We start from the raw sequence: 24,450 nt of genomic DNA on the forward strand, positions 1-24,450 counted from the left end.
AAATAAGCACTGCTGTCCCCAGGTGGATGTGAGTCACAGGTTGTACCTGCCGGTATTCCAAGCACAATCCAATGGGACCTGCAGTGTCCTCCACTTCAGGGGGATGTCCTGGTGTGCATTGATTTCTAACTCACAACCTCTTAGTGCAAGGAAGAAATAAAGGCTGTACAGTCTGGAGTGCCTTATGGCCTGGACATAAAGGCATCTAAGTCCAGACTAAAGATGTGCCCACTCTCTGTGCTGTCAGAGGTGAAGGCAGAATCAAAGGGAAGGTGTAGTGTGGGGAGCCTCAGGACTCCCATCCCTCTTCTCCTCAGCACAGAGCGAGGCAGGTGCTGCAGAAAAAGATGCCTTCCAATTTAATTCTAAGAATGTTGTGTCAATCACCCAAATGCTAAGCTGTATGTAATGATTTCCCTACGAAAAAACCTATCCTTTCTAATGTGTACTTGTGTACCTACTTGATAATATGCATTTCTATTGATCTACATACATAATTATGTTGGTATAAACCTCTTAAACATACGCCTGCAGTCTTATTAAAACAAAGGAACTGACTTGAAAACGGAGCTAATTCAACCTGGAACCTGTGGAGAGGAAAAGAACTGAGTCCCCCCTCCCAGAACTTTAATTGAGCTTCAAATATCAAAAATTCCCTGAAATATTAAAAGCTGGGTAGCAAAAGTGTGGCAAAACGTGAAGAACTGTTTTACACCAGATTACTTGTTCATTTTTTTTTCCAGGAAGCACTGGCTGATATTAAAGTACAACTGACGGTGTCTGCAAAATACTGCAAAGCTTTCTCCTTAATCCCTGAGCTTCTTCTGGATCATCCATCTTCTGCAGTGCTCCTGCTTTATTAACAAGACTGTCACAGTTACAGGCCTGGCTGCAGACTTCCTCAGGGTCTTTCTGAGCACATCCCTCCCAGTAAACACGGGAGGTTTCTCTCCCTGAGGTGCCACTACTTGGTTCTCCATCCCCCACTTCTACAGTGCCTCTGGATTTTGCCATCCTTGCCCATTTAGCATAGGAATTAGGCACTGAATGAGAAGAAAAGGAGGCTGAATGAGTAGGAAGGTCTAAGCATGTGTCTGATGGTCAACCCCACCAGTTACTTGGATCTGTTGAGCTAACCCTGCAGTGCTGCCCTCCAAAGGCTTGGTTTTGGTCTGTCTTTCTTAGCCATCTTTCTACCTCACCCTGAATCTGATGGTTTTTAAAGATAGCCACCACCTTAGCCCTAGTTGCTGCTAGGTCCAGGCACCCGGCAAGCTGAGCAGGGCTAAGTCTAGACATCAAAGTGAATGGTCCTTTCATCATCTCTTGGACACCTGCAGAGAAAGGGCTTCTTGGGTTCATGGCTGGCTTCCTAGGCGAAACTGCAAACAGTCCTTACTGAGCCATGCAGTGTGTGCATCCAGCCACCATGACAGCCTTCTCTTCTCCAGGCTGAACCAGCCCAGCTCTCTCGGCTGCTACCCTTGCAGCATCTCCATGGCCTCCTCTGGACTCATTTTCAGAGTCCAAGGTGGGATCAAAGTAGCACGAATACAAAACACCCCTTAACCAACATGATGAGATCATCCCTCCCACAAGATGAAAGCTCAGTAGTAGTCAGGGAAGAAACTTCCTAGTGATGACCTCCAACGGATCCAATATTTATTCCCCTTCCACGGTTCTCTGCTCACCATTCAGAAAGATGATCTTTCTCAATGCCAACTCATCGAGCTCTAGCCCTGATCGGAGGAGAATTCAGTCTGGCTCTTGCCTCTGTGCTGGCAATAACAATTCTTCACATGGAAATTAGCCGACAGATTTGATGATGATGCACGAGCCAGAAGAGAATACAGCTCGCTCTGCCATCGCTCTGCGGCCTCCTCCGGGAAAACAGGAGTAAAAATCCATTTGTGTTTGCAAACAAGATATGTCTTGAATGTTCACTGGGGACCTCTCGAGCAAGGAGGTGCCAATTTTGCTGTCGTTTTTCTAGACATCACACACAACCTGCAGCCCAAGCGCACGAGGCATTTTCTTCTCCAATAAAGACCTTTTGCCCTTGTGTCCTCTACTGAGAGTGCTTCAATTCCTGGAGGAATTTGTGTCCTTCCTAATGTGGTTACTAATCCGGGGAGCTCTCATGCAGAAAAGGAGAAAGGGAGCCCACAGGTCGTGCAGTTGCCTTCTCTTTCATTCAAGGCTGCAGAGAAGCACAACTGCTTGGCAGCCACACTGCTGTAGCTACTGGGTCTTCATCAAATCCACCAGGACCATAAGGTCAACAAGGATTTCACAACAAGACAGGAGGGAAAACTAAGGCCTCTAAAGACATATGTTCCAGTAGAGCCAGTGACATTTAGGACTTGGGCAGCTCTGAGAATGTATTCCCAGCTCCTTGCAAAGTGAGCTCCCCTTAATGCACTTCAGATGCAGAGTTTATCCAGAATTTACCCAGGAACTGAGTTTCACTGATGAACTGAAGGCTTCTTGACAATCTCTTGTCTTTCTCCCCTCCCCAAGCTTGTGATTGTGAAAAGGTACCTAGCGGCCAGGACAGACATTGCGGATTAGAGGCAGAAAGCTATTAGTGCTCTCCATTTCTAATTAAGGAGTAAAAATCTATAGCAAATTAGCCATCTAAATAGGAGGCAGCACCATAAACACCTTTGTAGTCCTTGGGCTAAATCCTTTTGCTCCTCCTGTAAACGACTGTTACCCTGAGCTCCACAGTTATCTCTACAAGTGGATCTAATGTGAGAAAGCTTCATCAAATTCAAACAAGGAGTATAATGTTAGAGAGCAAATTAATGAGAAGCCTAATTTAAGACCATGGATACTAACTCAAAGGCAAATTTAGCCTGAGTATCTGAAAACACTGTGTAACAGTGTCCCTGTGAAAGCAGGGATGTGTCTGAGAAAGAAGGCAAAAGAGCATTTAAAACTAGACTGGAGGAAACAGCCTGGTGCTGAGGGAGAAGCCCATGGTGAGAGGGGAGGACAGGATGGGTAAATGCAGCTTTTTGTCCTCGATGAAGGGGGAAAGCCTGCCTGAGTTTACAGTGACAAAGAGAATGGTGCTGCAAATCTCTTCTCATTTAAATTAGCAGGTCATCCTGGGAGACACGGGGAGGAGGAGGAGGGAGCGGAGGAGATCTGCTTGAAATGACTAAAAGAAAAACAAGGACATCTCAAAGGATGGAGGGAATTGCTTGGAAAATGCAGTTCACTTACACATGCCAGCTTAGCATAAAAAGGCACTAAAATGTGCAAGTCCCTGAACACAATACAGTGAATACAGCGAGTAAGAGACGTGGTCACAGGGAGTTTGTATCCAGGTGCTGGCTTAGTAATTGGGTCAGTGTCTGCACATTCCTGAGTACAGGTGTCCCGTAGGGAAGCAGCAGAGCATGCTCATAACCTCCCCTGTATCTCATGAATCCATCATCCATCCCCAGATAGCTTAATTCATTTAGAAGGGGGCTAAAAGAATCATTTGTTTCTAAACCCTAAATGAGGCAACAAATGTGACAGTGAAAGAGAGGGGAGGCTGGCTGGTGTCCTTGCTCAGCTCTTCGCTTTCCCTTGCTGAGCCAGAAGAGGTAGATTAAATCAGGAAACTGTTGTTGCAGGCTTGCATCCCCACATTTTCCCCTTGTCATAGCTGTTCTGCTCTGTTCTCCAGAGGATCCTGCGGGCTGTCTGCTGCTCGTTGCATGAGCAGCCCTTACAAAGGCTGAGAGCAGCACGCATTCTGCCTCCTGCCAGCGTCCTGTTCGCAGAGCCATTTGCTGTTAGATCCAGCAGATCTGAACATGCCCCATGGCATGGTAATAAGGCAGGAGGATTTGAGGAGGAGGGCTCTGGAAAGGCCTGGGGTGCCCACAGAAATTCTCCACAACCTTGCTGTCCTCCTCACTCTCTTCCACCAGCACCTTGCCTGACATGAGGTCGCAATGTTGGATGGGGCTTGGAGCAAGCTGCTCTAGTGGAAGGTGTCCCTGCCCGTGGCAGGGGTTGGAACTGGATGAGCTTTAAGGTCCCTTCCAACCCAAACCATTCCGTGATTCTATGACTAACATCTGCCACAGGTTCCTCTCTCCAAGGAGAGAAACTCTTGTACAGCCAGCAGCTTTATTAGGGGGTCCTCTTTTTAATGGTCAAGCTCCTTCACAGCAATAGGGGAGGAGGTGGGCAGAAGAAGGGATCCATCTGGCATTTGGAGAGGGACTCAGCAAGCTTCACAGAGGCCTTTATTGCTGTGGGATTTGCTGGCAGCCACAAACCAAACTCTAATATGGAGACACTTCCTCCTGTGGTTAAAATGATCATAAAGGACAAGTATGGAATACAAAGTCTGTAATACTACAGAGTCTCTGGGTAAGGTGATGCCCTGGGTTCAGCAGTAGCAGTCATGTTTCTCCTTCTTGGTAGCTGGTGCAGTGCAGTGTTTTGACTTTCAGCCTGGGAACAGAGCTGATAGCAATGTTTTGGTTTGGCCAAGGACTTTGTGAGCCTCATGCTCTGCCAGGGAGGAGGGGAAGCCGGGAGGAAGCAGAGACAGGACACCTGACCCAAACTGACCAAAAGGATATTCCATACCACAGCACGTCATGCCCAGGAGGTAACTGGGAGTTAGCCGGAAGGGCTGGGAGACTGCAGGGTTGGAGGAGGTATGGGTCAGTGCTTGGTCGGACTGGGGGGGGCGAGTCACCGGTTGGCTGGTGGTGAGGTGATGTATTCTCTTCCCTTGTTATTTCCTTTATCACTGCTATTATTGGTAGTAGCAACAGTGATCTGTGTTATACCTTAGTTACTAAACTGTTCTTATCTCAACCCATGGGAGTTGCATTCTTTCCTATTCTCCTCTCCGTCCCTCCGGGAGTAGGGGGAGAGAAAGAAGGGGGGGAGTGAGTGAACGAGTTACCTGACTGGGTTTAAACCACGACATGTGAAAACCCAAAGGAGAGACCTTGCAGCCAAGACCAGTCACTGTGATGGTCTACATTAGAAGAGGAACATACTGAGTCACATGAGTGGCTCAGAAGTGAAAGGGGCAACTGGTACCTCTCTGACCACAAGGTACCTCTCTGACCACAATGGATGTGAGCAGTGTTTCCCCAAAACATCATCCCAGGCTGCTGAAGTTGTCTCGTGTTATTTGCACGCACACTGAAATCACACAATTCAGTCTGAGGATCGGCAGACAGTGACTCCTGTAAATGTAAGAACATGAACAGGGGCTACTATTTGTCTTCAAAGCAATTTTGCTATTAGAGACAGAGAAGAAAACAAATCAAGCAAATTATATTTGTTTTAAAATGATCAATCTCCTCATCTACCTCATTTGGCTGGTTTCCATGCTGGTCCAGGGTGAGTGCCTCAAGTTCTCCATTGTTTCTAATGACCTGTTCAGACTGAGGTTAATTGTCCCACTCAGACAGCTTTCATTAGCCTCCTTATTTAAATAAAAAGCACTTGTGAGATTTAGAAATACGGAGATGAATCAAAAACAGACAACTGAAGAAGGTTCTTATTTAGCTGGTTCCCCCCTTGCTTTTCACTGGGTAATGGCTACAAGCGGGCAAGTGGATCTGAAGAAGATCCAGAGCAAACCCAAAGGTTTCCTTCTGGTTATGAAGTTAGCCGATAGCTGCACCTTCATCAGAAAGGCATTAAGTCCAAGCCCATTGTGTTCATGGCTTTTTCGGATCAAGCCTTGAGATCATCGTAAACCCTTTGTAAATACCTGAAAAATGTAATTTACAGTCCCTTATGAAGGTAGCTCCTCGAAGACCCGGAGCCACGGGGTGGATCACTGGAAGGTATGGGGAGAGGTGCTCAATAACTCATTCTCTTACAAGCTGGGAGAACATTTAAATCAGTAATAAACTCAGTGGCACCTCCAAGCAAGGCCAGTGGCTGGAAAGGCAAAACTCCCATCAATTTTCCTTGAAAGACCTGTTGGAGAAACTCAGCTTGGAATCAAAATCCCTCCTGAAGTGCCCTGAAACTTTTCACTCTCCCAAATTCCACCGCAGTGGGCAGGTTTATAACTTGCCTGTGATTTTTAAGGCCACTACAGGGGCTGGATTTTTCAAAACATATCCAGTTCTGTTCCCATTTTCTGTTTCTTATTCTAATGTCTGTAGTGAAAGCAGAAATTATGCCAAATGTTAATGCCCGAGACAGGGAAGCAATTTCAGACTGGTCACTCACAGGGCTCTTTGATGCATCTTTAAAATACCTTCCAGCTCAGCTTCTCAGGGGCTTACACACACTTGCATCTGGCAGACATTCTCCTACTTTAACGTATTCCCTCGCTGTTTTGGGTGATGTTGTACCGTATTTCTGGATGTCTGATGGTCCGCTGCCAGTGGCCTGGACAAGGTCCAGACATTCCCTTGTCACGCAGCTCCTGAATGCAGGCACTGAACCCACTGCCCTGCTCTCTGCATGGGAGATGCATCACATAGCTTCTGGCTGGGTGGAAGGTCTGCTTTGTGCTAGCCTGGTTTTGTTGCAAAGCTCAGGAACAGTCAGGTCATACCTGAAACCATCTCCATGGCTGTAGAAGAAGCCCAGGTACAAGCAGGGCTCTACCCTGTACCAAAATAAGCAGAGCAGATGCATGTCCCTATGAAAAGACTACTCCAGAAGTGTTTCTTTCAAGATCAAGCCCAGTTTCTCAGTGCAGGATTGGAATCATCCTCTCCCAGGAGGGCTGAGCACTTCCTCAGCACTGAAAGGGCAGCCCCCTATCATCTAATAGGCCATTTTCATCGCTGTGTGTGCATTTGACAGATCTGCTCAAATTACGGAGCCCTTTCTTTGTGAGAAAGAGTCTAACAATTGTGGATAATGGGAATTGTGCACACTTAAATCCCTGCTTATGCTAAAGGATTGCCCCAGGAAGGGAAAATGTCTGACCCACTTTCATTAGAGCCTTTTGAAAGACGATGCTGTGCCTCCTGCAGCCAGGAACTTTGCAGTGCCAGTAATGGGCAGTTTGTGCACAGTACGTGTAAGTAAACAGAGCGACATCTCATCTGCCGTGCTCCCGGTGCCACTGCCTGGAAACAGCACCCAGAAGCTGAGCATCGAGTTGGGAACTTCCTCGGACACAGCCATGCTCCAGAATGAAGGAGCTGTAAGGTCCTATGGACCCACTTGTATCTCAAGCACCACCTCAGAACTGAAGATGTTATTTAGCAGAGACTTTAGTTTCATGCTGTGAAAGGAGCAGGGTGGAAAAGACCAAAGATCTCCAGGAATCATCCCCTGCAAGCATTAAAAGTGCTCCTTAGAATGCAGAAGGGACAGAGCTCTTCTGGCTTCTGATTGCTTCGAGTTATGAATCTGGTCCTCTTTTTTTTCTGGCTATTTCTAGTAGCTGCAAGCAGGTAGCCAAGCCTGCATGGGGGTTATTTATGTGCAGGAAGAGAGGAAATACCACAGTGCTCTTGGAAAATGGGCCAATTCCGTGGTATTTTGTCTCTGAGCAGAGCAAGATGGCTCAGGGGAAGGTGTTAGTCAATTAAAGAGAATCTAATTGAAAACATACCATAAAATCCAACCCAGCATTTGCTCCTGCCTGCCCTTCCCCCAGAGAAAGGAGGCACTGCAAGAGGCAAGGATGCTTGTCCTGCTGCCACAGAGGGAGTATTTCCTCAGTCCTCATCATTACCAGAATCCTTTGTGCTCATTTCTGAGTGTGAAAAGCCAGGCTAAAAAGAACCTCCTCCTTTGCAACCTGTAACAACTGGTAATATCCCCTCAGCTTCTCTGTGCTCCTCACTGAGGCTTTTAGTATCTCTTGTAACCAGATGGCACCAGGCTGGCATTTGTCTGGTTAAAATGGATACTGCAAGCAGCATCGAAAGGCACATTGTTTGGGACCATCATTATTTGCATTTCTGGCTTGGCCAGGGCCCAGCTGGGACCTTTCCCACACAGGCACCTTGGCCATGGAGGTACCCACCCTCAGGGATCAACCTGAGATGTGATGATGAAGGGGAGGTGCCTGAAGCCTTCCAGATCATGGCAAAACTTGCTCTGCTTCTCTTTCCCAGGTTGATCTGGCTCCCCAAGCCCCCTGAAATGGGGCAGCATCCACCAAAGGGAGCACATGGTGGTCATGTGGAGGGGATGCTCCTGGAGAGGCACCAGGCTGAGGCATCAGGGTGCAGGTCCAGGCACCAGGCTGCAGACAACCGGAACAGGGGGTAGATGCAAAAGCTAAAGCTGGGGGGGGGGGGGGGGGGGGGGGATAAGATAACTTAATATCTGAGAGGTAAGTGTTGGTAATTAGTCTGCAACACTTTGATCATTAATGCATGCAATCAAATTATCATCAGGAATGCTTCCCCACCAGCCCCCCCCCCCCCCCGTTTCTTTCTTTATTTTAAGGGCTGGCACACGGCAAAACTGACAGCAACAGCCACCCCCCCCACCGTGCAGCCACGAGGCTTCCAAAGGAAGCTGCTGCTCCCTAGTGTTTGAAGGATTCAGAGCTGGAGCCAAAAACGCAGGCAAGAAAGAGCGAGTCCCCAAAGACAGGAGAAGCAAAAAACTAATGGGCCCAGGCAGTTGTATATCCCGAGCAGCAGTTCTTTGTTATCTGCTTGGCTATTGATTGCAATCCCCATGGATACAGCTCAGGTTTTCCTGCTTTGAGTTCTTAAGTGAAATTAAAAGCATGCGGTTGATTACTCAGTGCTCTCTCCTCTGCCTCTGATCTCCTGGCCAGGCTCCAGACACTGCTGGCCAACTACACCCCTGGGAATAACCTGCCTGCCTTTTATTCTCCCTTTCACATTTCTACATACTCTGCATCTTCAGGAAGGAGGAGGAAGGGACCACACCAGGCACTCGCTGAACTCCACCTTTCAGCAGTGTCATCAATAGGAATTGATGAGTGTTCCTGCTCTCCAGCTTGTTGGGAAACCTCCACGGGTACAGATTGGATATATACATTTGTGTGCCCATGTGAACGTGCATGTGTCAGGGTAGCAGCTCTGCAGTGCTCAGGTTCAGGCAGAAAGGGTTGGAGGACTTTGGTAACAATTTTTGGTGGTTAAATGACATTTCACCAAAATTACCTATTTTTTTTTTATTATTTTTATTTTTAATGGAAATTCACCAGCTTTGGCACTGGGAATTTGTAAGGCAGGGAAAGATGATGTTAAGGGTTATGCAAGACTTCCAAAGGAAATGTGTCTTGTGTCCATGATTGGGCTTTCCAGCAAAACCAGAAAGTGCAAATGCCCAATTTGCTATCAACCAAGCAGTGGCTGCTACCCCAAACCTTCTTCTTGGGAAGCCATGGGAAAAGTGAGAAGCAGGAGGTCAGGAGCACAATGCAATTTCCCAGAGTCACAGCCAATCTTCCCCTGGACCCAGCCACCTAAAACTCAGGTCATGCTGCGTCTCGCCAGCACTGTTGGTGATAGGATCTCCTTTGACAGCCATATCTTAAAGGAAGGGCAAACGAATGCATTAAGATCTCTGTGGATATTTTATCCAGCCATCTATGAGGCTCTTCCAAATTGTATTTTGTCTGTAGAGTTTAACATCAAAGACATGGAAAGTCAGTGAGCTGACTCCCTCTTTACTCCTAGAACGAGAGGTCAACTAAATGCCTGATTACACAGAGCAAATCTATACACACACTGGTGATAGGTGTAATAACAATAGGTAAGTGACAGGAAGCACTGGTGAAGGCTGTCCTGAAATTCAGGCCACTTATCTGGGCTTTCAGCAGGGCCCAAAGCAGGACCTACATTTCCCAGTTTTGGCAAGCCTGGAATACTTCATTACATAATTGGCCTGTAACTCTAATGATGATAGTGGAGCTGCTCCAGATTTATACTAATGTAACTGACGGCAGATTTTTGGCTTGGAGTCTGTAAGAAAGAGCTTGCCATAAATTCAGTGTTCACTGTCCTCTGTAGCTTCTCCTTTTTTCCTCTCTTCACAGATTAATTCCTTTCTGTAGTATGTTCTTATGGTTCCTGAGTTTGCTTCTGTTCAGCTGACCCATTTAAGGTAGGTGAGCAGGAGTAGGGAACATATTCATCCCATATATAACAATGGAGCTGTTACATGTGCACTGTTCCCAGAATAGCTCCCCCCGAAAACTACTCCTCTCAGCTTGTTTTATGGGCTTTCACTAGAGAGGCTAAAATTGACTCAGGTTTGAAGAACATCTATTTAAGTATATTTTAACTGGTGAATGCTTAAAAGAGGGGATTTCTGAGCGTGAGCCTGGGGATCTTTTAGTTTAACATTCCATTTAATGGTGTCATTGGCATTTCACGTGAGGGTGTGCTCGTGGTGTATCCGTGTGTGTATGTTTGTATCGAGAGAGAGATAACTCATGTGGAATGAAAATCCATTTAGCAGAAAAACGAGATCTCTCGAGTGTTTGTATTTTCTGCTGGAACTCAAAACCACTGGTACTATCCAAGAGAAAAGAAGCCACTGAATGATCTAAACCAATAAGGTATGATTTTATGCCAAGATGTGAGAATGGATCTATATCTTTATCAGGTTTCTCTCACTCAAGAGATGAAAATCACATGGAAGCTTGTTAGAAATGCACTTTATACAGTATATCTTTCAGAAATACGTTGTAATGATGCCTGACAGTTTTAAAAGTGAATTACACGCTTGGGGGTAGTTTCTGCCCCCTCCCATGTATAAATACATACCACAGCCCAGCCAGGCCCATTTACATGTGTGCAACGGTTTTAACCTGCCAGAGACTGAGATAAGCTCTTAGGCAGAAGTTCTTCCCTGTGACGGTGCTGAGGCGCTGGCTCAGGGTGCCCAGAGAAGCTGTGGCTGCCCCATTCCAGGCAGTGGACGAGGTCAGGTTGGACACAGGGGCTTGGAGCAACCTGCTCTAGTGGAAGGTGTCCCTGCCCATGACAGGGGATTGGACCTGGATGAGCTTTAAGGATCTTTCCAACCCAAACCATTCTGTGATTCTATGGTTCTATGAGATAGGCAGCAAAGAGAATCACAGAGGCATGCCAGCAGGTTGCTTCCAGGCCCCTGTGCAAGTATAAGATGCAGCAACAGGGTTACTCAGACTTTCCCCTGATGCAGAGCAGGTTGCTGGGAGCTTTGCATTGGGCTGTTTTAAACTGAGGCTTGAAAATTCCACGAACAGACTGCTGAACTGGTGGGAGAATGAACACTACAGAGGGGCTGCTTTTGTCCAAGTGGCATGTCCCACTGTCAAGTGCACATTATTAGCCAGTCCTCCTCTGGATGCAGGGATCCACTGTATTCAACAGGGAGGGGAAAAATACACAGGGTACCTTTTGCTAGGTAACATATACTCCTGTTATACTCAATACCAGAGAAGCTGCAACCTCTGCCTCTTGATTTCCTTCCTCCTTCTACTCCCTCTCACTTTCTGTGTCTTGGGTGGATATGTTTGCTGTTATAAAGTCTATTGAAACATAAACATATACTTTAAAAATAGCATTTCACTCTGACAATACTCATGGAGAGAGCTGAGAATATTATGGTAGAGATAATGTACTTCCAGACAATAAGAGAAGACAGGAGCGGGAAGCTTATCTCCTAGAACCCCTATTGCCTATTTAAACAATAATCCCCTCCAAAATGATGGTTTTCTGTGTACATTTAAAATGCATGATATTCAGCATGTTCATGTGGCTTTTAATAGCCTGGATAATTTCCCATACAATTAATTCCCTGAATATATTCTGGTTTGCTCCTGCAATTTGTAATGTGGGTTGTTCCTGGATGGATCCATGCTAAGCCCTTCCGGAGCAGGGGATGGCCACCGCCTGCTCCAGATGGGTGGGTGGCTCTGCAGAGCCTTATGTGACTACTGTTTCCTTTCTGAAGACAGACTGTTCAGGTTTTATTTCTATTCCCTGCTTTGACTTCTCCCATAGTGGAATCACAAGGATTTGGCTCTGAAAGCAACGTTACACCCAGAAAGGGATGAGTGTAGAAAGAAAGGGAAGAAAGGGCTGAGTGATGGGAGGCAAAGGAGATGCCCTGCATTGCAGAGTTGTGCCGTGATGCTCTGGTTGATGCAAAGAGCCAGAGTTGGTTGCCATGAGTCAGGAGAGCACTCTCCAGGAGAGAAGGATGCAGGAACCTGACCCATGCTACCCTCAGAAAGTTCCAGGGCAGGGGGCTGCTCAGGATGTAAATCAGAGCAGGTACGGACAGATGGATTTCCACTGCTAGTGCTTCCAGGCAGCCTAAAAAGGCCTTTAAAACAAGGACTGTGCTTAGTCTCACTGATGAGGACAGGGAAAGAAGGCAATTTCCCATTTATTCCAGAGACATGGACACCCACAGTCATGGAAAAACACTTCTGCCCTCCTCCATATGGGCCACTGGGCCACTGAGGGAGCAGGAGTTTAGGGTTACAGCACAGGAAAGCCACAAGGCAGATCTTCATCTGGGTGTAAATCCGCACTATCTCTTCCAGGGAGAATAACGCCAGCTCGGTTTGCACCCGCTGAGGATCTAATTGGCATTTGGCTCTGGCTGCAAAATTAGGATTGCTTCATCATTGTGCTTCTGATCCTGTATCACGGGAATTGATGAGGAATTTGATTACAGGCTCCTACTGGGATTTGCAGCCCAAGCCTGGGGACATTAATCATTGAAATTGTGACTGGGGGGTACCGAGAACTGGCTGGGAGTTTCAGCTCACTTTTCCACAGAAACTGGAAGCCAAGCCTATGTGGTCTGCAACAGTTTAATTACGAATGAAATTTCACTTGGAAAAGAAAACAGGCCTGAGAGTTGATGCCGTTTTGCCACTGACTTGTGCTCAAGCTCTCCTCTTTTCCTTTCTTCAGCTATAATGGGGGTATGGTGAACCTAACAGCTACCCCGTGGAAGAGAAGAGAGAGATGCCAGTGTGGTTATTCATCTTCTGGCATACTGTGCTTACAGTTGTAGTGAAATCTCATCTGTCCTTGCCTAGGAGGTTGCAGATACATCACATCACTGGCCAATCCCATCTTTCCTCCCAACCAGTCCTGACCAGTGAACCCACTGAAGGTATCTAAACCACATGAACCATTAACTACAGCCAGGCATGAGCTGAGCATGAGCCTGCACCCCTGGGTGCTCTCCATGCCCAGCTCACACAGTTTGTGTGTGATTTCCATGTCATCTACATGGGGTGGGTAGTCTGTGGGATGGATTGCACCCCACAGCTCTCTCCCAGCTAGCATCTGCATTTGAACCCACCCGTTAGGCTCAGATGAATTACTACAAGCTCATTTTGCAATTCAAAACCATGACATAGATGAGCAATGACTCTGGGTCATGACCCACTGATGATAGAAGCGAATCAACACACCAGAGATGAACAAAAGAGAGATTATTATCTCAGTGGTTAATGCAGAGTGCCAAAAATCAGGATTTCCCTCTGGCTCTGTGCTGATTAGCGTGTGACCTCAGGAAAACCTCGTGGCATCTCAGAGCCTCAGTTTCCTCAGCTGCAGTACAGTGATAAGGCTCACTGCAACCTTTCCTTACTGATGAAGAACTGGAGCTTGGAGCACATATGCTCCAAGTTTTTACCCCCAAAACATGAAGTGGAAAGATCCGCTGTTGGTTGCAGCCCTTGAGACTCAGTGGGGCTAAGCAGGATCATACCATCTATGAATGCAAAATCTATCCCTAAGTGGGGGTGTATTGGTTTTGTTTTAATAAAAGACTCTCCAACCTATTTCCAAACTCATGAGACACCTTCTACTGCTAGTAAAACAAGAAACTTCAATGAATTTCTTTATGCTAGCAGCAGACTCATAAGCAGACCAGCAAATATGGTATGTGCTTCCAAGTTCTGTCTCATGGATATACACAAGTTACATCCTTTTCCATCATTTTGTTGATTAATAGGCATAATATCGTGTCTGATCACTGCAGTAAGTATAGTGTGAAAGATAACCACTGAAGACATCTAATTGTTTTCCCTTTGGTTTTTTTTTTTTGGGGGGGTAATGCATTAAAATAATGGCCCTAATCATTATTAATTCCTTTGGTGCTCCCCGGAATAGCATCAATCACAGCTAACTCCATTGCTGTTAATGGGGATGTCAGAGATACTTCTGTAGGGTTTCTGTCTGCTGGAATTCAGTGTTCATTAGCTGGAGCAGGTTTTTTCCCCATTGCGTCTGGAAGGTTTTGAGAACGCTCTTGCTGCGGGTGGAGGCATCAGGCTGTATGTTCACCTCATCTGGTGTGCAAAAGGACAGGTCTTTTACATGCAATGACCCTCAGTTTCCCTCTCTGATATAGAAGTGACCCTTCTCACTCATCCCCTCTGCATATGCTGCTCTAGTCATCAAAGACCAAGGACAGATCCCACACTCCATGAAGCTGCCAGGAGACCCCCAGTTCTACTTCACACACTCTCTAACCTGACATACAGAAGAGAAAAAACCCTGAAGTTTTAATTTGCCACGCTGTCAAGCCCAGGATTTTAAGATTAAGCTGTGTGTCTAATGATGCTAATTAAGGAAATCTCTGAAGATCTAGCTCTGATCATAACAAATAACAATAAGGTCCCAAATTTCTCTCTGAAAAAGGCACTGTGAAAGGGATGAAATCCATCTCTGGGGCAGTTGCAGATACTGTGAGATTCCCAGCAACGGAGATGCTCTGCTGGCCCTCCAGCTCTTGCTGCTCACCTTGTCACTGTAGATTTGTTTTCCTTTCCCTTTTTCTTTTCCTTTTTTTTTTCCTTTCCTTTCTGGTACCTGTTGCAGGCCGGCCTTTGGCCTGCCTTCCCCATTGAGAGTCCTCTTGAAGGGGATCTATCAAGAGGGAAACATGTCCTTGCTAGCTTTTTCTAGCATCCTAGAGCACAGACTACTGAGGGCACAGAGCTCCCCACAGCATTCTGAGTCACCTGGGGAGCAATGTAGGTTGTGAGACACAGTGACATTTAAAAGACCTTCAGGCATCCCACCTTGCCTCCCAACTGCTATGGAAGTGACATCTGTTGCTGGTATTCCTGTATCATTCCCACCTACCACTGACAGGCATCTCCAACCCCATGTGTTGTCTACGATGCCTGTGTGTAGGCACCTGAATAGCTTCCTTGCTGCACGGCATGACTTTGAGTCCAGCACTGCCCTCACCAGGTCTCCTGTAAGGTTTCTCAGTGTAAGTCTACCCCCTTGACTGCCCCAAACCCATGGTGGCACCACTCCAGTGACCTGTTGTCAAATTAAAGTGCTCACTTCTGGCTCAGAGCTTTGGGAGAGCTCTGTAGTAGCTATAGCATTTCTACTAACTACAACTCCTTCTCCTGTAGCTTGAGTGGCAGTTTTGAAGCCAAGAAACCTGAGCTGCAATCACTGCTTCGGCCACATGTGTATTTTCTCATTAGTGGGCTGATTTGCTACAAAATGCTGAGGATTTCACATGCCCGTTGATATTGTTCTTTGATGGATTCAGGAAAATGCCAGTGGAGCCTTTTGTCTCCTTTTTCACTTCCAATCGACTCGGTATTCCATGTTCTTCACTAAAATAAAGTACCTCCCAATAGCCATGCCCTTGTGAGCATACCCTTGTGATTGTGTGTGCAAGTGCACACAACCCAAACTCGTATTTCATGCCTCAGAGCAAGGTCTAACGAGTGGTGCAATACTAAAGGCAGGAAGGGACTGGCTTAGCATTTCCTGAGCAACCTTTCTAAATTCAGCGCATTTAGTTTTCCAGTGTTGCTGTAAAACTCAATGAGTTTGTCATAGCTCACAGTAACATCTCCTTTCAGCAGCAAAGATAACCCTGCTGTTGTAATAGAGGCTGAGAGAGACTTCCAGCTGAGATACGCTTCCGCTCAGCTCCTCCTGCCTCATCTGGAATAAGCTGCTTTGTAGCTCATCCAGGAGAAGATCCTCATTTCAGCACTGCCTCGGGACACAAGCTCTCCCAGCTCTCCTGCAAACAGAGGGCTCCCAGGGGGGAAGCACACAGCGATGCCTCCTAAACCCAAAGAAAATAGCAGGCATCAGCTTGATATAAAGTTTCCTGTGTTTATCTCAAAAACAAGAGGCAAGATCAAAGTCCTTGGAAAGGAGAAAGGAACAGTGATGGGAGCAGAGGGTTAGATTGGCTATTAGCACTGGAACAGGCTGCCCAGGGCAGTGGTGGAGTCACCATCCCTGAAGTGATTTAAAAGATGTGTAGATGGGGTGCTTAGGGACATGGTTTAGCGGTGAACTTGGCAGTGGTGGGTTAATGGTTGGATTTTATGATCTTAAATACATTTTCTAACCTAAACGATTCCATGGTTCTGTAAGAACATAAACTGGGTGATTTCTTTCTCCCAATCCTTCCGTTAGTTTTGCAATACACAAACACAGGAATCTTTAGCAACTCAGCCCATTTCTCACTTGCACCTTTGCCATCTAATGAGGATTACAGCCTGAATTTTACCTCTCCACCACCAGAATGAGTGTTGGACTTCCTCTTTATTCCCTCCCATTCCCTCCCAGGCGATGCCCCACTTCCATACACAGCCATTGCCTGACACTGTGAATTAGCCTTAAGACCAGAGCCCCCATGTCCTGGGGGAAGGTTGCCTACAAGAAGCTGGTTTACTCATGCAGACCCTGTCAGAAGGACTGCCTTGCCCTTCATACCGTCTGTTTTGCACAGTTTGATTCTGGTTAAGTACCAAATCCTGATGGGCTGTTGGCACTGCTGAGCTGCCTCTCCTAGATCCCTAACCTGGTGCTCTCCACCCATCTGCGCTCCCGGTAGGCAAAAAAGGTCACATCAGGCTTCATGATGCCTTCTCTAACCCTTCCATAGTTAAACTACTAGAAAATTCACATCTTTCTTTAAGCCACTGTAGGCTGCAAATGTTGATTTGGGATTGGAGCTGCTTAGAGATTCCACACCAATATTGCTTTCTATTGGAAAATGCTATTCAGTCAAACCCCCGATTTCTTGGGACCAGTGAAACAGCAGCATCTTCTTCCAGGGAAATAGCTGAATTGTGGTAAAAAAAAAACCAACACTTCGGTGATGTCTATTTGGGAAATTTGGAAGTTTTGAAATTTTCAGTCCTTGTAACATATGTGGAAGCTTTTATTTATTTATTTTTGTGTGTAAATCTCCTACCTGCATAATTTGAGTTTAAAGCTCATATAGAAATGCACAAAGATAAAACAGACTAACATCCTATGCCAATAGCCCCTGTTACCACAGATGTGTGCTGGAAATGTTCCGCCATTCTTTTTTACACCCCTTCATTAAAGTCCCATGAGTAGTTACTGCTCAGTGCTAATAGAAATATGTCTTTTTTTTTTTTTGGCACAGTGTTTCCTCTTTCTACCCCAAAATAACATTGAAATTGCAAACCAAAAATTGGCTGTGCATTCTGCTTGGTGGACAGCGAGGAAATCAGGGTTTTTTTCCTGTTCTGCATTGGATTAAACCCTAATTTCCTAACATTTTCTTTTCCACTGTGATGAAAATGTTCTATCAACTACAGTGTTTCCTAATCACTACAGCAGGGATCTATGGGAGTTCACGGACTATTTCTAATGGATCCACAAGACACAACTGAGAGAAACAGGCTTGTTGTGCAGACAGTAACATGTGCTGTTCAAGGCTCCCCTCCTCTGCCAGAGAACACTTGAGAATTGCAGATAGAGAATGTTTTAAAATTGCTCTTTCACACTGTATAGGCAAAAATCTGGCCCATTGCTGACTGTAATTATAATTTACAAATTCCCATAATCATGCTGATAAAATGGTTCTTGTTTCATTTACACACATTTTCCTGTGCCCTGGGCAAGTCATTTACCTTTCCCTGTGCCTCAGTTTCCTTTCTGGAAAACCCAGATTTTCTTAGCCTTCACAGGAAGATTTTGGAAAAGGCACTTCATATTTACAAAGGGCACTGAACAGGAAAATAACTTGCTACAGGAAACTTCTCATTGGAATAATTAATCTGATTCATTCAGGGCCAATAAGAGTGTCATAGCACATCATTTCCTCACAGTGCCTAAACAGAAGGGGAGGAAACGGTGAACACAGACAGCCTGTCTGTATTCCCCAGCCCCTGCGATGCTCCGGGCAAGGGGCTCATTGAGTCGGCAGCCCTGAGGCACTTGCAGATGGGGTGTGATGGATCCTGGTGTCCTGCAGTACTCTGGGTGCCGGACTGGATGCTACCACAGGCACTAAAGCTGGGAAGAAACCCTCTGCTGTGTCTTAAGCCTTTCTGTGCTGTACTTCTAGCAACAGGAAAAGGGCCGAGGGATCCTTATAGCTATTGAACTGTAGCTAACAGTATAGTTAGTATTGTCTGTTCACCCATCCACTCAGTTGCCAAGGGCCATAGGATTCACACATCTAGAGCTGGTAAGAAATGGGTATAGATGTCTCTGCAGCTACCAGGCTCTTCTTTAAACCTAAAGGACTCGATGTTTTCCCCAGCACTGGAGCATCCCTGAGGATGGATGGCAAGTGCTGCTAGGAGAACCTGTGACACCCAGGAGGTCCACCAGCGAGGGATGCCCAAGACACCCCTGCTTATCATACCCCCAGCCTCTGCTCTCCTTCAGGCCAGAGCTGAAGCTGAAGAGCCCATCTGCATGCAGAGACCAGACTCAAAAATCTCATGTGGCCCACAAGCCAGTGGCCACCTGCTTCTATGTCTTGCCTCGCATTTGCATGCATTAAAATGAATCACTTTTTATTTTCAAGGACAGTGATTGATTCACCAAGCTCTTCTGCTATTGCTCCAAGTATATTAGTTTCTTAGCCCAAGAAAGAAGCAAAAGACTCGGTGCTTTAACGGCAAACAATGACGTTTAAATACATCCTAACTCCTTTAATATCTCCCGGTAATTAGCGACAAAGGCCCTTCTGCTCAAGTACAGCAAATATTTGACATCCACTTCCATTAGCCTTAAATTCATTTACCAGCTTGGACCCTGTGTCTGCCAGGCATGGGAGCTATTGTGGCAGCCAGCAACCCCTCTGATGCAAGAGGCATGGGCTCCCCGACACCACAAAAGGAGGAAAAAGCATTTGTTATCTGCTGCTTCAGTCTCGCTTTGGATAAAAAGCAATGAACGTATCCCAGTGTGAACCACTGTTCAGAACACTTGCGGTGGTAACATTGTGCAGGTGGTGGAACACTTCTGCAGATAACAAAAGTATTAAGTACCTGGAAGACTATAAAAACAAGTATGCGCCACTGACCTGGAGAGTCCCAAGCATTCCAACTGGAAGGTTGTGCTGCAGCAGGATCACTCCTCTCCCAGCATTTATCTGAAGCATGGCAGACTGAGATTCCTTCCAATGGAGCACCTGCATGAAAACACTGGGGTTTATTTCAAATGAATCAGGTCCTGGATTTGATAGACCTGTGGCCCAAACTCTCCTTTTATTCACTCAGTGGATGCAGCTGGGCATGCAGAGCATGCAGAGGGTGCTGGCATCCTCCCTGCACCATGGAGGAGCTTTAGGCCCCTCTTGCAACCCTCCATCTTCTAGTCCCACTGTGGCTTCCCTCAATAGCTCCAGAACCAGTGCATTAGTAATGTGGGGGAATCTCTGGTTGATGCTGAGCACGCTGAAAAACCACAGTCCTCTTTCTGGCTCTACTCTCCATGTCACAGGCTTTAAACATGGAAGAGACTGCCAGAAAGCCTGCAGAATCTGCATCTCCAGACATCTTTCAGAAGCGGTGGGACAAACATCCATGAAGAGTGATTTGGACTGAGTTGCTCCTTCCCTAGGATACAGGGCAAATGAGACAGACTCTTTAGTCTCTTGTGGCTGGACTTTCCTTCTCCCTCTACCTCAACTTCTCCACCTCTTTAGATCATTGCAACCAATGTGCAAGTTTACATGTTCTCCCTTGCATTAGGGAGCTGTGTCTAAGAGGGTCAGCCTGCACTGCCATGTGCCTTCTGTGTCAGTGACGAGCGACAGTGCTATCAGCCTCATGTGAATAAAAGCATGTCCTACACAGTCAGAATCAGGCCAAGCTCTTATTCATCCCCAGGCTTCCATTCCAATTGCTCTTCACAAATGCTGTGTGATTCAAGGTGTTTACCACTGCCCTAGGTCCTAGCCTAAACATACATTTCAGAGCTCTCTGTTTTGGTTGCCCAAAACAGAGACGGCCTGAGGTTTTGTGTCTCATCTGAAACACCTGTCCAAACACACAGGGATCTCTGTGAAACTGGATCTTTTTCCTTCTGCACCTTGCAACAAACGCCAGAGCAGAGGTCCTAGGAGCAAGTCCACTGGGATGTCTGCCTGTCACTTCAAGGTGGTTTAATTTGGACGCTTAAAGCACCAAAGTTCCTCAATCCCTGCCCAAGGGCACACAGGAGCCGAGTCTTTTCACTGAAGCAGCATTCAATTCCCTTCTTTCTACAAATGAGCTTGAGCTGGCCTGATAATTAGTACTTTATCTTGGATGGCACAAAAAGGAAAAGGGGGGATTGAGGAGGAGGGGGGAGTCCTCAGCTTTCACTGGGCTGCGTCCCTGTTTCTTATTAGCTGTGGTAATGATGAGAGAGAATAAAAGGCCCAGAGCTGCTTCAGCCACCTCATTTCATCTGGTCTGAGATTTGAGTCACTTGAGTGCCAAGAGAGCTTTTTAATTTCCAGTATCAACTGCTGCCAGAAATTAAGGATAAACTGGGAGCAAACCCCTCAGATTGGCCAATTGCACCGGAATTGCCTTTATTGCTATTGTTGCTGTTGTTATTATTACTATTATTTGATCAGCTTTGGGACAATTAAAGCTATTCAGCAAGTCCAAATACATCTTGGAGTGGAATGGACTGGTATTAACCGTTCTGTAGTCTGTATTAGCGATGGGCTAATAGCCCAAACCATCGCAGCATGCTCTGCTGGAATCGAGCTTAAATTAATGCTGCCAGTTCATAAAAATCGCTTGTGTCTTTCTAACTTTCACTGTGGCATCTTAAAACGCTTCATTACCTGAAGTGAGTGGGTGACAAACCCCAGATGTAATCAAGACAGTTACCCTGTCAGCACTAAAACAGAACAGGGAAGCACCTCAAAGCCACCAGGACCCACAGGGCCTCATCCAGCAAAGCTGCTCTGCTCCCCACCAGCCATGGATACCAAGGTGGGAGAAGATTCAGTGAGGTGCCTTTTGATGCACTTAATGAAGGCGAAGCTAACCGCAGGCCGGGTGAGAGCCTGCGCCCTTCATTCCCCTCAGGAGTCGGGACCGTGCTTTGCCTGCCTTTAGGAGCCGGGACTACAGCGTTCTCCCCCCCTCAGGAGCTGTTTAACCGCATGCAGCACTACCTGGAGGCATTAGCGAGCCATAGCGGTCATCCCCTGCACACAAGGTCACCCCGGAGGCCAGCACACCCAGACTAAACCCAAACAAACAATGGCCTCCCGCCGCGCCTGAGGCGGGAAAGCTCGGCAGCCCGCGCTTCAGCGCCGCGGTGCACGCTGGGAAAGGGAGTCCCGAGCCCGGCGCTGCTCCCGCCGTGGGCGGGCAGAACGGGGGGGGTTACATCGGTAAAACACCCCTCGCCGTCCCGCTGAGGGACCTGCTGCTGCTGGGGGACATCCCCCCCGCCCGCCACGACCCCAGCAAGGCTCGGAGGAGGCACTTCAAAGTGTATTTATGCTAGGAAGGAGCTCGTCCACAAGACGGTGCGAGCATGCGCGGGGTGTAGGCCACGCCCCCGCCGTAGTCCCGCCTCCGCCTGACAGGAGGAGCCATTTTGTCCCGCAGACAAGCTGTGTCGCGTTACGGAGCAGCACGGGTGGCGGTGTGCTCCGCGTTCCGATCCGCAGCCCTGGGGCAGCAGCACAAGAGGGATGCGGAGCTGTTGGAGCGTGTCCAGAGGAGGCCACGGAGATGCTGTGAGGGCTGGAACAGGCTGAGATTGATCAGCCTGGAGAAGAAGGCTCTTTATGGAGAGACCTTAGAGCAGCTTCAGTGCCTAAAGGGGCAGACAGACTTCCCATCTACCCGTTGAAAGAGGGTAAACTGAGACGAGAGATGAGGGAAGAAATAATCCCTGTGAGGGTGCTGAGGCGCTGGCACAGGGTGCCCAGAGAAGTTGTGGCTGCCCCATCCCTGGCAGTGTTCAAGGCCAGGTTCGACGCGGGCTTGGAGCAAGCTGCTCTAGTGGAAGGTGTCCCTGCCTGTGGCAGGGGATGGAAATGGATGAGCTGTAAGGTCTCTTCTAGCACCAGCCATTCCTTGATCCTGCAAAAAAGGACACACTGAAAAGAAGTGCTTCAGAGCAGCTGCTCTACCCTCATTCTGTCTGCTGTAGAAAAAACACTCTTAAGAGCAGCAAGGCACAAATGAAAGGGGCTGCTTCCATTACACAGCCCTGCTCACAACTGTGATAGATTACCTCAGAGATGAGGTGATATATCCACACTGAGGTTACCCCTCGGAATTTGGGTGGAGTGTGGAAAACAGAAGTGAACAATGTGGGAAAGAGGAGGAGGGATTCCATCCACTTTCCAATAGCCAGTATCACAGACATTGTATGTATTTAACAGCCATTCTGCTGTGTCACTGCGATCCAAAAGTCAGTGCAGAAATGAACTTTGGCAGTGGAAAAAGGCTGTTCCTATGTGAAGACTCTTCTGGGAGAACATAAGTGACAAAACTGAGACTCTGTTGTACAGAGAAGTGCATAGCTTTGCTGTCAGTGCACTGGGTGAAGTTTTCCAAGCTGGATTTCTCAGCAGGAATGTGCTGTTTGTGACTCCTCATTGCAGTCCTGCTTTCTCTCCAATCATCATTAAGTTTATGAGATAAATAGGATGTTCTGCAATATATTTTTTGGGTTGCAAACAGGTATTCCATTGTGACTCGAAATGTCAATTTGATACATTCACGATCCATTCCCTTCTATTCTCAGGGCACATTTTATTTGCATACTTCAGTAGAATGAAGGGTGGGAGGCCAAAAAGAAAGTAGAGGCTGAAAATGGATGGGAAGCTGAAAAGGCTTGGGAGGACAGGAAGAAATGAGAGGCTGAAAAGAGGTGGGAGGCTGAAAAGGGGTGGCTGGTAATAGTAATAGGTGGGAAGGCAGGGGTGGGAGGCTGAAAAGAAAGGGGTAAAAATGGGTGGGAGGCTGAAAAATTTGAGGTGGAGAAGGGTGGGAAGTGAAGAACAAAGAGTCCAAAAGGGGTGGGAGTCCAAGAAGAAATTAGAGGCCAAAAAGGGGTTGGAACGGGATGGGAAGGGTGGTAGGCTGAAATGGGTGGGAGTCCAAGAAGCAAATCGGAGGCCTGGGAGGCCAGGAACAGTGGAAGGCTGGAAAGGGGTGGGAGGTCAAGAAGAAATGAGAGACCAAAAAAGGAGTTGGAGCTTAAAAAGAAAATGGAGGCTGAAAAGGGATGGGGGGTGAAAATGAAAAGAGAGGTTGAAAATGGGTGGGAGGCTGGAAAGAAAGTTGAGGCCTGAAAGGGATGGGAGGTGGAAATAAGTTGAAAATGAATGGGAGGCTGAAAAGGGGTGGGAGGCTGAACAGAAATACGGGGCTGAAGAGGGGTGGGAGGCCAGAAAGGGGTGGGAGGGTGAAATGGGTAGGAGGCCAACAAAAAATCTGAGGCCTGAAAAGGGGTGGGAGATGGAAATAAGTTGAAAAGGGATGGGATGCTGAAAAGGGGTGGGAGACTGAACAGAAATTTGGGGCTGAAAAGGGGTGGGAGGCCAAAAAGGGGTGGGAGGGTGAAATGGGTGGGAGGCCAAGAGCAAGTTAGAGGCCAGAAAGGGGTGGGAGGATGAAAACAAATTTGAGGCAGGAAAGGAGTGGAAGGCTAACGAGAACGTAGAGGCTGAAAATGGATGCGAGGCCAAGAACAAATTAAGAGGCCAAAAAGGGGTGGGAGGCCTGAAAGGGGTGGGAGACTGGGAAAGGGGTGGGAGAGCAAGAAGAAATTAGAAGCTGAAAAGGGTTGGAAGGCCAAAAAGGGGTTGGAGGCCAGGAAGGGTGGCGGAAAAGAGAGGTTGAAAGTGGGTGGGAGGCTGAAATGTGTGGAATTAGATAAACAAATCAGAAGCCTAAAAAGGGTGGGAGGCCAGAAACAGTGGGAGGCTCGAAAGGGGTGGGAGGCGAAGAAATTTGAGGCCGAAAAGGGGTGGGAGACTAAAAGGAAAATTGAGGCTGAAAAGGGATGGGAGGTGGAAATGAAGTTGAAAACGCGTGGGAGGCTGAAATTTGAGGCCTGAAAGGGGTGGGATGTGGAAACAGGTTGAAAATGAATGGGAGGCTGAAAAGGGGTGGGAGGCTGAACAGAAATTTGGGGCCAAAAAGGGGTGGGAGGATGAAATGAGTGAGTGGCCAACAAAAAATTTGAGGCCTGAAAAGGGGTGGGAGGTGGAAATATGTTGAAAAAGGATGGGATGCTGAAAAGGGGTGGGAGGCTGAACAGA

General features: G+C 47.2%; 1 long non-coding RNA gene across 1 annotated transcript; it reads right to left on the reverse strand.

Moving 5' to 3' along the window:
• Positions 1–4,252: 4,252 nt before the first annotated feature.
• On the reverse strand, positions 4,253–8,921 carry LOC133270743 (uncharacterized). The gene is made up of 3 exons (XR_009743896.1): positions 8,826–8,921; positions 4,957–8,235; positions 4,253–4,390 (listed from the first exon to the last, which is right to left on the reverse strand). It is a non-coding gene; the product is annotated as an uncharacterized LOC133270743 (long non-coding RNA).
• Positions 8,922–24,450: the final 15,529 nt, after the last annotated feature.

Source organism: Pezoporus flaviventris, unplaced genomic scaffold (assembly GCF_033815535.1).
Source record: "Pezoporus flaviventris isolate CSIRO_AGI_PZ_B2104156 unplaced genomic scaffold, CSIRO_AGI_Pfla_v1 ptg000021l, whole genome shotgun sequence".
NCBI classification, from domain to species: Eukaryota; Metazoa; Chordata; class Aves; order Psittaciformes; family Psittacidae; genus Pezoporus; species Pezoporus flaviventris.